At 38.7% G+C, this 19,504-nt stretch overlaps 2 long non-coding RNA genes across 7 annotated transcripts in view; both read right to left on the reverse strand.

Annotated features, from left to right (window-relative positions):
- Positions 1-2,424: 2,424 nt before the first annotated feature.
- Positions 2,425-4,992, reverse strand: LOC128630083 (uncharacterized). Its single transcript, XR_008394322.1, has 3 exons — positions 4,899-4,992; positions 4,410-4,436; positions 2,425-2,743 (listed from the first exon to the last, which is right to left on the reverse strand). It is a non-coding gene; the product is annotated as an uncharacterized LOC128630083 (long non-coding RNA).
- Positions 4,993-17,119: 12,127 nt separating this feature from the next.
- The window catches only part of LOC108261703 (uncharacterized), an 11,572-nt gene continuing 9,187 nt past the window's right edge, over positions 17,120-19,504 (reverse strand). For 5 of the 6 annotated variants that reach the window (XR_008394326.1, XR_008394324.1, XR_008394328.1 and 2 more), the window contains 2 exons: positions 18,790-19,504; positions 17,120-18,666 (listed from right to left, as the gene is read on the reverse strand). The exon at positions 18,790-19,504 is cut by the window's right edge and continues 622 nt beyond it. This is a non-coding gene — a long non-coding RNA (uncharacterized LOC108261703). The remainder of the gene's footprint in view (positions 18,667-18,789) is intronic. The other variant, XR_008394325.1, reaches the window with a different exon arrangement.

Genomic DNA, 19,504 nt, shown 5'->3' on the forward strand with positions numbered 1-19,504 from the left:
ATCAGCTCTTTTATATTCACTAGTTTCAGCCATAAAGCAAGAAGAAAAAATAAAAAAAAAAGAATAAAAAAATAGGAAGTAAAGAAAAGGACAAAATATTTCAATATGCAGATGATACCACAGTGATAGTAAAAGAAATGGAGAGTGTTAAAAAAAATCATGGAAATTGTACAGATGTTTTGTAAGGGCTCAGGATGTAAGGTAAATGAAGAAAAAACAGTGTATATGAGATTTGGAGGTGTGACAGATTTAACAAATCATTTTACTTTCAAAGAAACAAAAGAAATAAAGATCTTAGGTGTTTTAATTGGGAAGGATGAAAAGAAAGCGAGGGAAACCATGAGGGAAGACATTAGGAGGTATTGAAAGAAGACTGAATCTTTGGAAACTGAGGACTCTTAATTTAAAAGGGAGGATTTTAATCCTGAATGTGTTGATGGTGTCAAAGTTATGGTATACCTTATATGTGTCATCTATGCCGTTGTGGGCAGAAAGAAAGCTGAAAAAACGTTTGAGATTTTTTTATGGGACAGGAAGCCACCAAGAATCATATACAACAATTTAATAGGTGCAGTGGAAAGGGGAGGGATTGGGTTTAATAGATGCCGAGCAAAGGAAAAACAGTTTGAGATTGAAAATAATTAAAAAGAAAAACGTTTATGGATGAAAATAAAGCAGCATGGGGAAAAAAAACCCCAATGGAATATTTTATAAGTAAATTTGGGAATTTTAAATTGGGGAAATAATATTTTATGAATGAAAACAGAACTGGATGATGGAAGGGTTACCAGATTTTTATAAGGAAATGATGAGCGCCTGGGGGAAATTTTTACCAATGTACATTTTAAACCCCGAGGCAGAGAGAACATTTTAAATCAGCCTTTATTCTTAAATAACAGCATTTTAAATCAAGGAAAATAGATTTTTTTAAGAAATGGTGGGAGGTGGGAATCACAAGGGTTAGGGATGTTTTATATGAATTTAAAGAAGGGTTTTTACCTGTACAGTGTATAGTAGATGCAATGGAGGAGAAAGAGGATTTTAGCAGACAAGAAATAAAAACAAACAAACAAACAAACAAAAAAAAAAAAACAGGAAGAGAGGTCTATGTGAAGGTGGGAGAAAAACTGGGTGCTTTTAAAGAATGTACAGTGAAAATGTTTTATAGCCTTTTTAGAGTTAAAAAAAACAAAAACAACTATTGTTAATGAGTACTGGCAACAGAAATTCAATGACCTTAAAGAAGAAAGTATATGGAACAATATGAAAGGGATGATCATAGAAACAAAATTAGAGAACCTAAATTAGAGTATTTTATCAGACAAAGTGATATTTACAGATGTCCTACTGAACAAAATAGGAATGGAGCAAAGTGCAACATGTAAAGTATGTAATGATGAAGTGTTTTTACACTGCAAAGAATTGAAAGATTTTAATGCAAATTTAAGAGAATAATTGAACATCTGAGAGGGGAACAACATGAGAAAGACATAGAATGGAATAAGGTGATGTTAGGATAGGATAAAAAGTTTAAAAACAAAAAAAAACAGGATTTATTGTTAAAAAAATATAAGTATATACTGATGTATTTTAATGTGAAAAATATTTATGTTGTAATGTTTTTAATGGAATTTTTGAATACTTTTAATAATAATTTAAAAAAAAAAAAAAAAAAAAAAAAAAAAAAAAAAAAAAAAAACACCCCAACCCTCTCATCTGACCTCGAAAGCAAAGTTGGGCCTGGTTAGAACTTGGTTGGGAGACTGAATGGGAATACTAGGTGCTGTAAGCTTTTCATTTGGGAAAGTACTCCCTCATTCTTTATGCAACGTACTGGTGCTTAGACTTCACACGAACGTGTTTTGCGTAAAGTGATTCTCTGTATTTGCAAATCAAAGAATCACTCCTGACGTGAAAGGACACATCATCTTGTCTCATGTTGATGATGCTCTGACGTCCGTCTGAGGAAGCTGCTATAGGAAGCAGGCATGCAGCACAACTTTGTACTCTCCCTCATCTAGTTTTTATTTTTTCATCAGTCACACATGACTTCTTAGTTTTGCACGAGGACTGATGTCTCCACAGCTCATTTTTCCTGAATATTCTAAAACAATATGGGCAAGGCAAATAGTCCTTAAGAGAAGCTTTATCAGACGGCTGCTTCCAGGTCACCATGTCCTCTACTTTTTTCCAGAACTTTGGAATTGTGTTTAAAGTCTCCTTTATTGCGTAGCTGTTCCAGAAGAACCTTTCTTTCTTTTGATCTTAATGGAAAGCTGAAGGCATATGCCACATCTTTGACCTCTATATGCTTTCTCCCCAAATGCCTCGAGATCTTTAACTGTGATTTGCCACAGTAGAGGCAATAATGTCTTTTGTCCAGTGCTCATTTATGGTCTTCCCCTTCCCTTTTTTTTAGGGTCACAGTTGATTTGCCTTTATTTGTTTTGTTTATCTCGAGTTGTTTGTGCCTTTTCAGATAAGTTCTAAGTTGTTGTTTTTTTTAATAAATGGTGCACTTCCCTCTTTACTGATCATCATTACTCAAATTTGTGTCTGGACCTTCAAGATATTCTTTACTGGACTGTTTCTTAAGCAATGAACCTTTGTTTGGGCTCAAATCTTCCACATCACTGGATGATGACGTTCTGTGTTCCGGATTGTAATCTGGGTCTAGTACTGCGCAGCTGGATACTTCAGATTCCAAGGAATCACTCTCTGGTTCCTCATGAATATCATCCAGCTGCAAGTTCAATCATCATGAGTTAAAGTCTAACTTTAAATAGACACTTCACCACCATTATTTTGACGATGGACTATCTGACTTACTGATACTAACCAAAGTCAATTGTAAATGTATATTATAACAGTACATTACAAAATTAACACAACAGTTACCGGGCTTAGCTGACCACTTTTATTAAGTGAAAGGACATGACATTTTAATTTCCTGTGCAGAAATATTTCAGTTGCTTAAGCAGCTTCAAACTTGTTAAATTGTAAAGTCTAAAACTACAATTATGAGATTAAAATGCATGTTTTGTTCTTCAGGCTCTGAGTTCCAGCACGAAAAAATAAAGGTCAACGTTAAAAGAGTTTAAAGCTTCTGTTTCTAACGTTCAGAAAACCCTTGTTTCTCTGTGTGTAGCTATTAGCCAAGCGAACTGCACATATACAGTATCTCACAAAAGTGAGTACACCCCTCACATTTTTGTAAATATTTGATTATATCTTTTCATGTGACAACACTGAAGAAATGACACTTTGCTACAATGTAGTAAGTGTACAGCTTGTGTAACAGTGTAAATTTGCTGTCCCCTCAAAATAACTCACACAGCCATTAATGTCTAAACCGCTGGCAACAAAAGTGAGTACACCCCTAAGTGAAAATGTTCAAATTGGGCCCAAAGTGTTAATATTTTGTGTTACACAAGCTGTACACTCACTACTTTACATTGTAGCAAAGTGTCATTTCTTCAGTGCTGTCACACGAAAAGATATAATCAAATATTTACAAAGATGTGAGGGGTGTACTCACTTTTGTGAGATACTGTAAGTATAATATAATATTTTCTCTCTCTCATACACATTAAAAAAAAAAAAAATCACTCCTCATCAGGTTCATTTTTGATACTCAGTATGGTTCTTTTCATCACTAAAATGTTTTTATTCTTATTTTTAAAAACAGACTCAGAATATGATTAGCATAAAATAAAACTAATAAGCAAAGTAACTATATAAACTCAATAACTCACAGGAAATCAATGTAAAATCTCAATAAAATAAACTGAGATGAATAAAGAATACAAACAGAACCCTGGTGACATCTTTCAAAAGTATTTAATACATTTAAATTGCTTCACATTCTTACATATAGAACCTTTAATATAATCTCCATTATTTAATGTCAAATTTAATGTGCTAAAGCACAGACCCTATAGAATGGCCCAGATGCCTGAGGTCTTATGTTTGGACTGTGCCCAAAATACAATTAGTCTTCTATTTGGAGTATTAAGTATTAATTCATCATGGAGACTGAACCTAATCTACAACTCTATTAATGTGCAGGGACGCCATGAAACTGTACAGTTGCAACCATCTACCATGCTGATAACTTTTATCTCCACCACTTGTAAAATAGAACTTCTCCACTGTAGCCTACATACATGTAGCTGTCCTAACAGACATGAGGATCTAATCTAGCAGCATTACATCAGTTTAAGTACTTCCTACAAACAATCACACTGGATCTTACAATCAGTTATTATCTTATCCTTAACTTATAATGATTCCAGATCTGGGATTAATTTCTATCACCACATTATGTTGTTTCATTTGCAAAATTCCACCTTAAAATTTTATTACAGTTACTAACAACTGCTCAAAAGATTTTTTGTAAAGGCACATACCTCTGTTGAACTTTCTTCCATCGTTTCCTGGACACCAAAGAGAAGATTGAAAAAATTACTACATCATTATATCAGTTTAAACAAAATAATTCCAATCACAGGCAACAATAAGGCAATACAGTAATGTTTTAGTACCTCATTCATCTTTTTACATGACAATTAAGACCTTAAATATAAAGATATACCACATATTGTGATTTATACAGAATATGTATGGATATAATTTATATAATTTGGTCACTTGTTCATTTTTTCAGAGAAGCCGCTGTAAAGAAACAAATCCGTCCACTGACTTGTCTTGATTATACTCGGTCAATTTGTTCTTAAACTTTACTCTAGTTCATCTCGAAAGTTCCATGAGTCTCCGACATACCGATAGCTTCTGTCCATATGCATACCACGATCACTAAAACAACCCCCACCCTGAAAAAATAAAAAGCTACATGTTTACCATAAAAATACCTGCAAGTGAGGATCATAAAATCTTACCTGCACTGTAAAGGTTTTTGAAAATCAGCTTTCGCATCGATTATGATGAAATCTCAGCCACTCCGAGCTTCTCCTGAACATCTCCAGGCCACTGCTCAAGTCATCCATTTTAGGTCAAGATGCACGTGCAGCGCAGTTGCAGGTGTAGGGGAGGGGGAGGGCGTGGCTACCAATTAAGGCCTCAGTGAAGGCAGCTAACAGTGCATCACAATATTCTCCAATTCTCAACTCTGACTCACAGGCTTAGAGTGTTTGAAATAAAGGAAGGTTGACGTTTATTAATGCAGTTAACTTAAAACCTAAGTAAAACCTAAATTCGATTGTATGTATATCAGTAGTGCAAAAAGTAGTCTGATATTTTAACTACAAGAGTACAACATTGAATTAATACTGTTACAAGTCATGCATTTAAATTTGAACTTAAGTAAAAATAAAAAAGTATAAGCAACAAAACATGCTTAGTACCAAAAGTATAAATATGCGTTATGCACAATTCAGTAATTAAATTACTGAATTTTAATTGTGGATGTATTCATTTTAAAAAATCCTTTTAAAATTGCAGATTGTAAAGGTGGAGCTAATTTTCAGATGTTATACTGTCTGAAATGTTCTTGGAATGGAAATACTCTAAACTAGTAGGCCTACCTCAAAGAAGTACCTCGATACTGTACTTAATTACATGACCTATTCAAATATATTTACAGCACCCTCCACTAATATTGGCACCCTTGGTAAATATTAGCAAAGAAGGCTGTGAAAAAAGAAGGTATTGTCATGAATAAAATCAACCTTTTAGCCTAGGTCAAAAACTTCAGAGACAGAGAGTTTAGTAGATGTCAAAAAGGAAATAAACTTTATTGAAAATCAATAAAGTGTGACAGTCTGCAGAGTGTCCGGATTATGCATACACAAACATATCTTTATATACCTATCTCCAAAGCATAGTCTTTGTAGGTGGGGTTTTGCCTGTCCTCGTTGAAATAGACCAATCTTCTTTTGCCACAATTAAATATTCATGTCTATGCGTTATCTTAAATTTGTGGAACATGCGCAGTTAGCTGTTTTTCTTGAAAAGGTTTCATGAGGACAAGGTTTCTTTTACAAAAAAAAAACGTTTCACACAGGCTTGTGTGTCTTGACCTTGACTCCATTCTTAGGCCTCAATGAGCATCTGTCTGTCTCTAACGGTTGTCCCCGCTGATATCTACCTCCTTTCCCGAGGCCCTCTCCTAACTCCCTAATTTGTATCTGTCTCAAAGTTATTTACTCACGCATGCGAATATCTACTGCCAGTTTTATTGCTTTGGAGACAGGAGACAGCTAATACAGAACAACAATTGTTGTACACTGAAACACAGAGTTCATTCAACTCAAATCCACTCAGAATAGAACCTGATCAAACATTGTTCTATGGATTTAGATTATGCTTCTAACCGTTGATTATACATATAGATGATGTTTTTTAACCAATATTGATTATACGATAATGCTCAAGTAATAATTCTAAATGTTGGTTACATATTGAATTCACTTCATTAACATATCCAAATGTCAGTTACACAGATTGTTTGCACTTCATAGATATTTTCCATAGTATAAATATGAGGTAACACATAGGCCACATTCCCTTAGTCATTAATAACAACGACCCAGGGCAGCCAGGAACCTTGGGTTGATTTTTGATGACGGCTTGACCTTTACAGACCACACATCAACAACTGCATGGTCCTGTAGGTTCATTCTCTACAACATCAAGAGAATCAGACCCTATCTCACCGAACAGGCTACACAGCTACTAGCCCAGGCTCTTGTCATATCAAAACTGGACTACTGCAATGCACTACTCTCGGGCCTCCCAGCAGCTCCATCAAACCCCTTCAGATGATTCATAATCATTCAGCAGCATGCCTCGTCTTCAACCAGCCCAAAAGAACCCATGTCACACCCCTCTTCATCTCCCTCCACTGGCTTCTTGTAGTCGCCCGCATCAAATTTAAGGCTTTGATGCTCACGTACAAGACCTTGTCTGGAACAGCACCCCCTACCTCAACACTTGTCTTTGAGGCTTACGTTCCCTCACGCAATCTGTGATCGATTAATGACCGACAGTAGTGCCTACTCAGCGTGGCTCAAGGTCCCTTTCCAGAAGCTTCACACTAACTGTCCCTTAGTGGTGGACTGAACTTCCAACCTCAATCCGGACCGCAGAATCTGTCACTATCTTCAAAAAACAGCTAAAGACCCACCTCCTCCGTGAACACCTAACCAACCCATAAAATGCCAACCCCACATTATCCTTAATAAAAAAATTAAATTAAAAATACATACTCTGGCTCTTACACTCTGCACACTTTGCTTTTCTAGACATCAAAGATCTTGTATAGTAGCACTACTTGCATTGTTCTCCGCTTGATATAATATCATTGAAAATGCCCATTTCCACCATCAGGACAATAATTAAGAAGTTCCAGTCAACTGGAAATGTTATGAATCAACCTGGAATTGGACACGTGTCTATATCGTCTCAACGCACTGAAGAGGACGGTTCGAGTGGACAAAAAATCTCCAAGGATCACAGCTGGAGAATTGCAGAAGTTAGTTGTGTCTTGGGGTCAGAAAGTCTCCAAAACTACAATATGAAGTCACCTACATCACCACAAGTTGTTTGGAAGGGTTTCAAGGAAAAAGCCTCTACTCTCATCCAAAAACAAACTCAAGCACAGGGGCATAAACTGGGCTGGGCATGCAGGGTTGTAGCCCCAAAGATCTTTTCTTTAGCCCTGAATAATTCTGCACGTGGAGCGATTTGTCACTACGTAACTGAACACATATGCCAAATTCCTATGACAAATGAATAAAAGAAGACAGCTTGTAATTTTATATCTTCAGTGAACAGAGGCGAGGCCAATCAGACAGGGTGTGCAGGAAAATACTGCCAAGTAGAAGATGCTGCTTTATTTTAAACCAATAAATGAGTTGAAACTGAAACAGTAACATCCTCTCATGCTGAGCAGGAAAACAAGGTGTGTAAATATCTATATGAGTTTGTGAATATATATAAGTTACATGAAAATGATATGAACAGAGCATAAGGACAGATAATGTACTCTGCACTGCACTGTAGCAGCTAAACCCATACAGTGATAACTTAGACGAGCAAACACATGGGCTAACACACAAATACCTGACTATCCCAGATGTCTGTAAAAACGACCACATCATCGAGGGAGGCTTCACAGTTCTCTACATCTCCCAATACCTGTGCCATTAGCCGCTGAAATGTAGCTGGAGCATTTTTTAGACCAAAAGCCATAACCGTATATTAGAGGAACCTGTCTGGTGTTGTGAATGCAGAAATCTCAGATGCACGTGGTGTGAGTGGAACCTGCCAGTAACCCTTTAGAAGGTCCAGTTTTGTGACAAAGTTTGCATTTCCGATTCGGTCAACACAATCTTTTATTCTTGGGAGGGGAAATGAGTCCACTTTAGTTAAAACATTGACTTTTCTATAATCTGTGCAGAACCTATAGCTTTTGTCAGGCTTTGGAACTAGTAGGCAGGGCGAGCAAGTAGTCTGTTTCTTCTGTCATAATGGCACGTTTAGTGGGATTAACCCTGTAAGCATTTTGTTTAACTGGAGTATTATTACCCACATCAATGTCATGTCTGAGGACAGTGGTATGAGAAGGGGTATCAGAAAAAAGTGATGGACATTTCTTAAAAAGACTTATTAAATCACCCTGGGCTGGCTCTGACAAGTGCGCAAGTTTAGACTGGATATTTGCCAGTCATTCAGAGTTTGGTAACTGATCACAGGTTAAACAAGCCCTACCTAAACTGAGACCATCCACCTCAGGAGAATACTCAGATGGTGGCACGCTCATAGAGGCAGCAGCTACTGACATGACTACAGGAAGTGAAGAGCCAACATCCGTGGTAGCACGAGAGATATAAGGCTTGAGCATATTCACATGGCACACACGAGACTTTCGTTTCCAGTCAGGGGTTTTCACAACATAGTCTGTATCACTCAACTTAGACTCAATAACATAAGGACCTGGGAACCTAGCATGGAGAGCAGAGCCGGGTAATGGCAGTAAAACCAAAACCTTGTCACCCGCTTGGAATGTATGCACCACAGCCTTTTTATCAAAACGAACCTTCATACAGGCCTGAGAGGATGCCAGAGAACTTTTGGCTAACTCAAAAACAATATGTAGGTGCTCACGAAAGGAACTAACATAATCTAGGACATTCCTTGTTGGGGGTTTCACCGGACTTGGAGACAAGCTCTTCCTGTAAAACCTTTAAAGGTCCACGAACAGAGTGCCCAAAGACTAACTTGGCAGGACTGAAACCTAGTGACTCTTATCACGGATAGTAAACAATAACGAGGAATCCCTTCATCCAAATCTTTTCCCTGACCTAAACAGTAGGTCTGAAGCATAGACTTCAATGTCTGGTGGAAGCGTTCAAATGCACCCTGGGACTCTGGGTGATAAGCACTAGAAACCTGATGACGCACGTTCGGTTGTGTCATAACCTTCCTGAACAGGGAAGACATAAAATTTGAACCCTGGTCTGACTGGATGTATTTTGGCAAACCAAAAGTGGTACAAAACTTGACAAGACATGGGACTTTATGCTACGCAGGGGTATAGCTTCAAGGCACCTAGTAGCAGCACACGTCAAAGTTAGTAGGTATGAATGACCAGACTTGGTTCGAGGAAGCGCACCCACACAATCTATTAAAATTCTTTCAAAAGGTTCTCCCATAACAGGTACAGGTTGAAGTGGAGCAGGGGGAACGACCTGATTTGGCTTCCCTGCAATCTTACACACATGACAGGAGCGGCAATACCTGGCAACCTCTGACCACATAGCAGGCCAAAAAAAATGCCTTTAAACACGGTCATATGTCTTCCTCACACCAAGGTGACCAGCGTGATAATGGTCATGGGAAATACTCAACACCTGGGTTCGGTATGGTTTTGGAAGCACAAATTGAAAAACTGACCTCGAATCATGCTCAGAGTTCGAGGGAGTCCACTTAAGCATCAATACATCCCCATCAAAGAAATACACAGTACAACATTGAGGTAACTGTGCCCCATCTACAGCAGCAGCCATACAGTGAGAAAGCGAAACATTTGTTTTCTGGGCAGCCACAAGCTGTTCTCGCCCAACACCCCATTTACCACACTCTTCTTAAGATACTGAAGAAGTTTTAGATTCGGGAAGAACCCCAGGACTAGAACACAAATCTTGATTTTCAAACAAGGGATCATCACTACACATAAAAGCGTCTGAAATATCGACAGCACCTTTCATTTTGTGAGCTTGGGCACGTGTCACTACACAGGAACTGAAGACAGAGGGAAACTCACGCAAAAGCTCATCACTCTCATGCAACACGGGAGCGTCTGTTAAAACAGGTCAATGGAAAACCTTTCCACCAGCTAAATCGTTAACGCAAATAAACAAAACTCCCTTAACTGGCAATTGAGGTCGAACTGCAAACTTAACGAAGCCAGACACCACCTCAGAACGAAGATAAACCATACACTGTAAAAAAAATAAATAATTTTGAGTTTAAGTTGTCCCCAAGTAAATATTTAGGTTGACACAACAAATAGGTTTTTTTTTAGATTTTCAGTCAACTTAACATGTTACGTTTTCACTGTCACTAGTTTGTGAGTTGAATTAACAAGTTTCTGTCACCTCAACTGAAAAGCATATGTTGAATCAATACAACAATGATGTTACATTCTGAACATTCATCACGAGATCTAACGTGAAGTGCGAAGCAGACAGAAGACGATAGATGTTATAGGGCAAGATTGAAATCTTCCACCATTGTCAAATTTGATAAGTAAATATTTGTTCATATTGATTTCATCACTTGTAAAAACAACATGTACTATATAATAGTATATTGTTTATAATAGTAAACAATACAAGTATTGTTTACGTCGTTTCTACATCAAATTAAACCGCAGCTAATCCACACATAGTTTGGCTAATCTTATTATATTGTTGCTAGTCAGCGAACTAAAGCTAAATGTCTATAAAAGTAATGAAACAAAACTAGCTACGTATTATTTATTCTAGTCACTTAATACATGTTTAATATATCAACAATTTCTCTCCATGAGTTGCAAAAATCAGCGGGGAGGTTAGCCTGAGGAAGATATTCACAGGCGACATGATAAGCTATCCTCCAAGATATTGATACATATCACAATATGTAAATATGTGTGTGTGCACCGCATTCAGTGTTAATTTATCTATTTTATTTTATTTCTTTTTTAATGTGAATGCGAGAATACAGAGCAGGAAGTGTGTGCTGTTACAAGAGCAAAAACCGTGAGAGAGAACTTAATTAAGTGCTCGCGCACTGTGTAGTGAGGTGTCGTTCATGAACGAATCGTTCATTTTGAGCGAATCTTTAATATGATTCGGGATCAACGAGTTGTCTCAGAGAGTGATTCGTTCATTTTTGGACGCGTATGCGCAGCAACATCCCCACAGGTTCTGTACCGGAAACAGAACTGATTAGTTCACCTCTGGAGTCTTTGGTTCACTTCACAGCACCACTGCCTTCAGAATATGGGGCAGTCACATGATGAATGAATGCCTCGAACCTGAAGACTTGAGACGTGAACTAATCAATGTGACGTGACAAAAGAAGAATGACTCGGATCGGGAGGTGAGGTGAACTAACAGACTGCGTAGCCTAGTGCTATGTAATTAAATAATAATTTATGTTTCTCATAATTCGGCCTTGGTTGCATTAGCCTATAGTTTATTTTTTATTCCAAATGTGATCAACGTTTGCATAAATCCTAGATGTGTTGGGGAATTTAACATGTAACATTTTAATTTTATTCTGCTGAAATGAACGAAGTGACTCAAAAAAAAAGATTAGTTCATTTTGCTGAACGAGATTTAAAGATCCGAGTCATTAAAATGATCCGAACTTCCCATCACTAAACTGTCTGACTCGGCACCCGCATGCTTTCTGTGTGGGCGCGTGCTCTGTGATGTGTGCTTGCGTTAACACAGGTGAGTGGTCAAGTAAACAAATTTACAGGCCAAGTCCTGTCTTAAGTGGATGAAAACAGTCGTATACTACAATGCATCGCATATAATATCGTTAAAGTTAATAAAACAACAAAGGAAAAGATAACTCATCATTGCTCCGAGTTACTTTACTCCTGAATGGTTGTGTTAATATTTGTGACTATGCTTGCACTTAGATTTTAAGCAGTTTGTTTAAGTATGCAAGTCTTTAAATGTTATATATATATATATATATATATATATATATATATATATATATATAAACTTGTAATTATATATATATATATATATATATATATATATATATATATAATTACAATATATATATATTTATATATATACATATATATATATATATATATAAACTTGTAATTATATATATATATATATATATATATATATATATATATATATATATATATATATATATAAACTTGTAATTTTCTGATGCGGTGTGCCGTCAGGGCTCTCATCTGTGTAGCATGGCAGTTTAATGTAGCCCCGGTCGGAGCGCCAGCTGCTGCTGTCACAACTATTAAAGAATCGTTTATCATAATAAAGAAGCTATCATATGATTTTCGTATGTGCCGTCGTGAGTATTAAATGATCTGCACTTATATAGCCCTTTTATCCAAAGCGCTTTACACTGTGTCTCAATCACCCATTCACACACACACACACTCACACACCAATGGTAGCAGAGCTGTCATGCAAGGCGCTAACTTGCCATCAGGAGCAACTTGGAGTTCAGAGTCTTGCCCAAGGACACTTCGGCATGTGGAGTCATGTGGGCCGGGAATCAACCCAACCCTATGATTAGTGGACAACCCGCTCTACCACCTGATCCACAGCCAGGCCCTTGATCTCGCATGCGTTAAGGCAGGCTGAGTGAGTGCAGTCGTTTTGGTATAGCCCCCCCCCCCCCCCCCCCCCCCCCCCCCCCCCTCGGAGCCATGTTGCCACTCTGAGGCTGCTTAATTCTTGGCCAGTTTTTTTTAACTTCAAAATAAAATGTATTTTTGTATGGAAACCCATGCCTCTTGCCTGTTCTAAGTGGAACGTATTTGTGTGTCTATATTTGGGTTATTTTCCCCGTTTCCTCGGGGTGGCGTAGTTGTTGTAAAACGAGCCACATTGCTACACTCCCTCATTAGCTTTGCTTACAATATCAATATGTATATGAACCACTGGCCATGAAATATATCAACAGATTTGGTGAGAATCTATTACTTTGTCCTGATCTTGCTTGTGTACACTGTTTATTACATTTTTGAATGACTTTTTTTCTTTTCTTCATAGAATTATTTCAGGCACAGAAGTAACTTTGTCTTTTTTGTCATACCCAATATGAAACAAATATTAAACTTGCATTTTTTGTTCTTTTACCTAAAGTAAAATGTAACTTTATGGACTTGGCAGCAGTGCTGTAGTACTTTGGAATGGAACCTCATGACCTTTGACCCGCACTGTGAAAATTCAAATGCCTTTTTTTGCAGTGTTGTTTAACATGTTTCTGTGTTATGTTTGTTTGATGTTCTGTATTGACTGAATGTCAGCGCAGAATTCACCAGACTTGTGTCGATGGACCTGAGCAAGTTCTTTTATGAGGGTCTTGACAAACACACGTCTCAAAGCTGCTGTATTTGTACCGCTCGAGGCGCCATGCAGACATCGCAGAAAGGAGTGCCATACTGGAGAGCCTGGATTAAAATGTGAGTAGGTTTATTTCAAGTGTACTTGTTTTGTAAATACTGTGGTCATTTCCTTTCTTGCTATTTCTCTTTTCCTGCATAATTTGAATATAAAACATTTGTACTTTTGAGGCATCAAATAAACGGAAGAGGGTTGCAGTACAGTTGGGGCTGCCGCTGTCCATGCTGGAGAATCCATGTCAGTTCTTAAAGATCTGTGAGGTAAGTGTCTGTGAGGAAAGTAAGAAGGGATGTTGGAAGATATTCTGATAACAGAAGTCCATGTATTGATATTTCCAGATATTTTGATGGATTTTACCTTGTTTTATTTTCATGACAGATGATAAATTTCAGGACGTTGTACTGTATTTTTTACCACCTTCTAATATTAATGCATTGTGTGATAACTAGTAAAGTTAAGATCGGTTCACTCATGCTGTTCTTAAGTCGTTGAGCTTGTGAGGATGTATGTGTGAAAGCACATTTTAAAGTTTGTTGTTGTTTTTAATACAGCGCACAGATTCTGAAGAAGAGTCAATCAAGTGCATGACTGTTGGAATCATTACAGTTGTGGATGATGTGATGGACCCTATTCCATGTGACTGCAGTGATGTAGCTTTTGTAATCGAAAAGGTTGTCGTTCTACGCAATTTTGGTGATGTACCAAATGCATTTGTCAGCTTGATGGGGTTCAAATGTTCAAATGCAGCATCAACTGAGGAAAGTGAATGCAAACTGTCAGTGTTGTCGTTGTACCTGCACTAAAACCACACTGTTTGTGCTTTCCGTGGATTTTTGCATATTAAAACGGGATCAGCAGCAATGAGGTGACCAGATTCGCGACAGTAAAAACATTCACGGGACTCACTAGCACTTCTAGATGCGCTCACAGGAGCGTTGGAGCTGTAGCTGCGATCAGATACATCACCAAGCGGAGGGGAGAATACAGTTTTGTGCGTGAGCACAAACTCATCAGCCAAAACGGCAGCATCAGCGAGTGAAGAGACTTTTTGCTCATTCAAATAAACCACAAGTTTGTCAGAAATACAGGTCTTAAATTCTTCCAGCAGGATCAATTCTTTTAACTGATCTAAAGTAACGACCTTATCTGCGGCGCACCACTTATCAAAGAACGCAGACTTTTCACGCGCGAACTCAACATATGTTTGGCTGGTGGTTTTGGCATGCTTTCGAAATTTCTGCTGGTAAGCTTCAGGGACAAGTTCATATGCCCGTAACACATCTGATTCAACTGTCTCATACTCCAAGCTTTGTTCCAACGTTAGAGCAGAACATACTTCTTGAGCTTTTCCCTCAAACTTGCACTGTAGCAATAAAGATCAAATATTTCTAGGCCACTGCAGAGTGGCAGCAGTGCGCTCAAACACAGGGAAATAGGTGTCCACCTCACTTCCCCTAAACACAGGAACTAAAGCAATGTGTTTACTAACATCAAAACCAGCAGGACTCTCAGACGAGGTGCCACGAGGCGCAAGCTCTAGCACAGGCGATGACTGATGAACAGGCAGAGGAAGCGCAGGTGCAGGAGATGCAGGTGAACCGGGAGCTGGCCTATTTCACAGCGCCAACTCTAACTCCAGCACCTTCAGCTTTATCTCCTTCTTGGTTTCCAGCTCCAGTGTGTGGAACTGTATCTGAGCTTGATACGGCTGATGACAAGGTCAAGTTTGTTCAGTTGCAGCGCGAGCATGGGTTCCTCTAATGGAGAGTCTACTACCGCGGGATCTATGCGCGTCGGTTCCTCGGGCTTGGTCCCAGCCTCCGCTGCAGCCAAATCCTCGGAACCACTGACCGGTGATGCAACACCCGCCTCGGTAGGCTCAAGCATGACTCGCTGTTTTACAAGCTCCTCATACAGCAGCTTTTTGATGTCTCGCTTAGTGGCGCTCCGTGCAGCCGATACGCTGTAAAAGTCCGCAAGGAGCAACAGACCATCCTTACAGCGTCGCTCAAACTGCTCTAACGTGGACAAAAGGTAAACTGATACAGGTTAAATTTTGTAGCCATATCTTATAACCTGCACACACACACACACACACACACACACACACACACACACACACACACACACAAAAAAAACCGCCGAAAGAGAAACGGGATGACAGGAGGGAAAGCACAGGATGAGCCCCCAATTCTGTTACAGTCTAGGTAAGGCCGCAACATACAATAAAAAAAGAAAAGGGTTGGCGAGACCAAGAGTGTGTTTGCTTTGTTTTATTCACCTTTTATATATCTATAGTGGTTATCACTTCAGAAGTCGACCAGGCCAAAATAATAAACAAAAATACCCTCTAACTGTGCAGAAAGAAAACTAACTGAACAAGAAAAAGAAACTTACAAGAAACTGAAAACTTCACAATGTACATCTCCATTTGACTTTTTGTTGTTGTAGTTGTTGTTATAAATGTAATTGACTTTTTCTTTCTTTTTCTTTTTTTTAAGTACCACTTTGGTCTTTTTGTACTGCATAGCAAAAACAAAACAGTCAACCAACAAATAAAGAAATAAATGAAAACATCTGGTGGAGAAAGGAGATGGGCTCAAGCCACCATTCCCTGAGTGTCACTTCACGGCGAACTCGCGACTACAGTTCCCAGAGTGCAGCGCGAACTACAAACATGGCCGACGAGGACTACACTTCCCAGACACGCACACATTTTCCGGAATTCTGATTGCGGACACCTGCACTCACTCACTAACACAGCATTTAAGAGGAAGTTCGCGCAGTACTAGCTCGTGAAGTAAACGCTCAGAATTCTCATCTCTGGCGCTCACCAAGCCTTTGTACTCGTTTCTCGACCATGATTACCTGCCTTGCCCAGTGTTGACTGTTCGCCCTAAAACCTGACCTTCTTCTCCTCGCCTTCTTGTTTCAGCACCACCTGTGCTTGCTTCCTGACAAGGTACCGTAACGTAACACTGAGCCAGATTACTACTATAGTTTCACAATCACTTCTAGATGTAGACAAATTTTCCACCATTCACTCAATATGGAAGCTGTCTTGGAATTATCTCTAGGGCTGGGCTTGCATCATTGAGGGGGAGGTTTGTATAATAAATAAAACAATAAAAAAATAGTTATACTATTTATGGTAAGGATTATCGAAACACTTTTCAATCAAACTCTTCTGAACAGTTGTACAGGCAAAAGACCTGTAATGAATATAACATCATTTACTGCAATAACTAATTAGAAATGACATGGTTTTTTTTAATGTTTTCGTTTTGTTTGCCCCGGTGCATTATGGGAGTTCCATTCCATCATATACGTGTCTGTTATAAATCCGTGTATCATTAGTTCTTCATGATTTCTTAATATTTGCATTATGGAAACTGCATCCTATTCTTTCACCTTACTTAAAGCTATCAATGATGCATTTATAAAGGGAAGCACAACACAACTACAGGACAATTAGGACAAGGAAAGTGAGAGAAATAGAATGATCATTTATGTATTCTTTTAAAAAAAAAATACAACTGTGTTCAAGATCACAGCAAAAAGACAGTAGAGGAAACATAAAGGAACAAAAATATTTCACATTTCCTGTTTAAATTCAACAGTAAAATCACATGAACTGAAGACATCGTGACTTTTTGAAACCGGTCGTTACATTTTTGAGTCAAACGGAGCAGGTAGTGATGAAGAAGCTGCCTCGAAAGATCATTTCTGTTCCTTGAAGAGTAAAAAAAAAAAAAAAACATTAAATCCTAAATGTATGCAAAATAATTATGTACATTTTATGTCTAATTACAGTGAACCTGACAGAGAGTGAAGCTCACAGAGGCGAAGCGTTCGCGCTACAGCAAATTTCACCGGTTGACGCTAAACTCGCTCACTTAGGAGGTGCGTTTCTCTGTCCCGGGATATTCCTAGCACTGTGTGTGAAAGCTCCTGAGATGTCTAGCATGGAGATGTGTGTGTATGTTGATGTGTGCACAGTACCAATGGTCAGGATGTACTCGTGTCAGAGTTTCTCGTTCTCCTGAAAAACACACACAGGCGCGCACACACACACAGTGGAATTGTAAAGCAAAACATTGGAATATATATCTTAATCACATCTCATAGTCCTTTTATCAAGTCTGAATCAGTTTGACTGATTCATTTTGAGTTGATTCAGAGTCTAATCACTTTCTAGTGAGAATCAAATACTCATCTCAGTCTAGTTCGTTTGGAAGTGTGCGACTCTCACTAGAAAATTACTTGACTCTGAATCGTCTCGAAACGAATCAAACAATCAAACCGATTCAGACTGGACAAATGGACTAATAGAAGGGAAAGAGCAACAGGAAAGAGGACAGCCTTCCTGCTGAAAGCAAACCGGATCAGAACCTTACATTAGATTGTTTTCTATATTTTTATTTTAAATCAGTTGTGTAGTTTTTCTTCTTTCTGCACTGGACTGAGGAAACAGCAATAATAAATAAATGTATCTGTCCAGCTTCCTCCTCTTCGTCCCCCAGAATGACGTGTGGGTGACAGATTGACGGATTTAAATAAAAGATGTCTGGGCAAACTGTGACCTCCTCGAGTTAAAAGTGAGCATCCAAGGAAATTTACTGTGTTAACTGCACTACATTCTGCAGTCACACAGGACCAGAAAAAATATGTCCATCTACTGTACATGTTAACACACAAAACAAGCTTTTGAGTATTAGTTACCCTGTCTTACTGTACAAGGCACCTGCAAATAATAAAGCAAGTAATTAAAAGTTCATCCATCATTTCACTTCCACTAATCAGTCTTTTGACCAGTCTAAAAATAAAAAGACTAAAAAGAAACTGAGACTTAGCAAGAAGAACTAAAGATCTGTGGATGATGATGTCTCAGTTCCACCGCAGCTTCAACAGCCCTGGATCTTCTCCTTTAAAGCTTGGAGAAGGGCACGTCTTTCGGACTCTTCTTTTCCAGGGCTGCCTGCGCTGACTTCATAAGATCCTGTGTCTGCAACATGTTCATGTTCCAAGTAGCCTGGAGACGCAGAGGAGAAATCTCAGATTTCGACCGTTCTACTTTGTGTTTGTGGCCATACTGTGTGTGCATGGGTCTACCTTGAGGCTAAAAATGCTATTCATGTCTTAAGCAGGTTCTTACCATGTAGTCTAGGCTCTCAGTCACACTGTGGTCTCAGGAGTAGGGGAGGTTGACTTTGGTTCCCTAGACAGCGACGCGACTCCGGCCTGCAATCTCACCTGCTATTTCCAGAGCTCCAGCAATCATTGACTATCAGGGAACACACGACTGCAGAGATGAACAGAACACACACTTGCCTTCATTTATACTAAACAATTAAGCTACATGAAAAAAATACACGGTACAACCCAACGTCACATTCTTCTGTTATCATTCCATATCTTCCATGTGTCAGTCTAGAATTTCACCTTTTTGTGATCATAGAAATTAACACAAAATCAAGAAACTCCACAATATTCAGAGGAGCTTCCACTTTTTCAAAGTCACTGCAGATTTGGGCCAAAACATGTCATGACACGTCATCACCACAACAGGCCTTCAGCACAGGTTACTCTACTTCCTGAAAAAGTGCAGACCCGGATACAAGTTACATTCACATTCATGGGACAATTCACATTCACAGTTCCAGTGTAACCGAACTCGACCACCTTCTACAGGTAGTCTCGGGTTCGGTACCGCAGTGCACTTCCCAGTCCACATTACGACGGTCACATTACCAACTTTCCATGCAAACTGCTCTGTTTTGGACTAAACATCCAGTGGGAAAGCCCACTAGAAGAGCTACACTGCAGAATTTTTCTGTCTAAAAATGAACAAATTTCAGGTTTTGTAGCTC

The sequence above is a fragment of the Ictalurus punctatus genome, unplaced genomic scaffold, assembly GCF_001660625.3.
Source record: "Ictalurus punctatus breed USDA103 unplaced genomic scaffold, Coco_2.0 Super-Scaffold_100046, whole genome shotgun sequence".
NCBI classification, from domain to species: Eukaryota; Metazoa; Chordata; class Actinopteri; order Siluriformes; family Ictaluridae; genus Ictalurus; species Ictalurus punctatus.